Consider the following 2200-nt stretch of genomic DNA (forward strand, 5'->3'; position numbering starts at 1 on the left):
AATACTGATCAAAGCCACCACAGTCCCAGGTTTGGAATCTTCTGATACAATCTTTGACAAAGATGTTACCTCTATCTCAGGTTTATTATCATTTATGTCCAGCACCTTGATAATCACCCTGCAGTCGGTACTCATCGGAGGTTGTCCTTTGTCTGTGGCGTGGACGTCCAACTTGTATACCTCCATATTCTCAAAGTCAATTTCGCCTTTCACTCGAATTTCACCAGTGTCCTTATCTAGGCTAAATGTATCATACAATTTAGGGTCAAGTTCTTCACCAAAAAAATATTCAATTTCTCCGTTTGAACTCTCGTCCAAATCAGTCGCCTTTACGGTAGTTACACTTGTACCCGCATCTACATTTTCAGGTATCGTTACTGAATAAACTTCTTTACTAAATGCAGGATGGTTATCATTTGAATCCAGGACTATGACTGTGACATTAAGAGTCCCTGATCTCGGTGGATTTCCTCCGTCAGTTCCTGTCAGTATCAGTTTGTGTTCGTTCTCCTTTTCCCGATCCAGAGGCTTTTGTAAAACTAAGAATGGTATCTTATCTTCTCCCCTCTCTCTAATTTGCAAACTAAAGTGATCGTTATGGTTTAATTTGTACGTTCGTACTGTATTAGTAACAACATCTGGATCATGTGCAGTTGGCAACTGAAATCGTTTACCTTGGAGAGTTGATTCAGGAATTTCTAATATTTTTTCTTCATCAGGAAACCTTGGTGAATTATCGTTTACATCTATTATTTCCACTCCTACATAATGTATTTCCATGGGGTTTTCAGCTACCAGTTTTAGGTTTTTAATACATGGATGTATTTTTTCGCACAGCTCTTCTCGGTCGATATTTCCGTGAACATACAGCGCGCCATTGTTCGGATTTACTTCAAACTGAGCATCTTCAGCTCCAGAAACAATACGAAACCGTCGTTTCTCCAGTGAACTGATGTCCAGTCCCAGATCCTTTGCCACATTCCCAACAACACTTCCTACCTTTACTTCCTCTGGAATTGAATATTTTATCTGAGCTGAAACCCGCTCCACACAGCTGAGCATCAAAGAAAAGCTGATAGCAAACCACCAGCACTGCGTTCCTCGTCTTTGTCCTCTTGGCTCCATCGTTTTCGTTAAGATAACAAAATATGTATCCACTTAGAGGTCTTTACATCCAAGACCGTGGTCTAACATTAATTTTTCAAAACATAACATCCACTCTGAAATATACCCAATATTCCGAAGCTTCCCATGTATAAATCACGGCTACACTTGTGTCTGTGGATAGTGTCGTCTCCTTTCTGTCCACCACAACAAAACCTCTGTGGAAGGGGCAGGACCAGTGCTATAACACAAAAACTGGATGCTGATATGACACTGACACCGTGTGGATTCAAAAAATTAAGACATTTTTACGTTTTGAAGATTTGTTTGTTTGTTTGTTTGTCGTTGTTGTTGTTTGTTTGTATATTAAGATAGTTGAGAATTGACGCAATAACAGGACCCGGAATGGGCTTAGGGCATTTGGGTCGTCTACTTAATCCAGCGCGCAAGACTGGAAACAGTATTACGGACTATTTTTAAAATATACCATCAAAAAATCAGCAATATCAGTGTGTTTGCAAATTGGGTAGTTCCATTGTGCTTATTGCGTATTTATATAGCTTTTCAAGTTGCAAAGACAGGGAAGTGTCACGATCAAAGCTTTCAGTTCACGTACCCTAATCATAATAGTGAATATTACCTTCCATAAATACAACGTTATTCAGGTATGCATCCCTCCTTTACTACAAAAATACTTACATAAATAAAAATAACAAAATAAGATCAAATAGGATAAAAAAATTTAAAAAAAAATTCAGAATATAGACATTTCTTTCTTGCTTTTCTTTACGGAACCAGTACACTGCACTTAATGAGAACCAAACAAAATATGATTTCCTGTTATTTACCTGCACTACAAAACTTCAACACGGATATACAGAACACTGATTAAAATTATTTGCATTATATAGTAAAATAGACCGCATGTTTTATCTCCAAAGAGAGTGGTGTTTGCCAGGAGGGAATTTTGTTTTCATTCCCGAAACAGCTTTAAGTAAAAACGTGCTCTTACCTCTTCAGATGTTCTTCTCCTATCAGGAAGCACGAGAGTATTTGCATGACTGCCCGGTACTATAGTAGATCCTATACTCATTCT

At 38.1% G+C, this 2200-nt stretch overlaps 2 protein-coding genes across 2 annotated transcripts in view; both read right to left on the reverse strand.

Annotated features, from left to right (window-relative positions):
• The window catches only part of LOC121815524 (protocadherin alpha-3-like), a 29380-nt gene that overhangs the window by 15324 nt on the left and 11856 nt on the right, over positions 1-2200 (reverse strand). The gene's annotated exons all lie outside the window — the stretch shown is intronic.
• Positions 1-2200, reverse strand: part of LOC102309770 (protocadherin alpha-3) — a gene marked incomplete in the record, with an annotated part of 16892 nt that overhangs the window by 12336 nt on the left and 2356 nt on the right.

This window comes from Haplochromis burtoni, unplaced genomic scaffold (genome assembly GCF_018398535.1).
Source record: "Haplochromis burtoni strain Fernald_Lab_line unplaced genomic scaffold, NCSU_Asbu1 Contig_236, whole genome shotgun sequence".
Classification (NCBI taxonomy): domain Eukaryota; kingdom Metazoa; phylum Chordata; class Actinopteri; order Cichliformes; family Cichlidae; genus Haplochromis; species Haplochromis burtoni.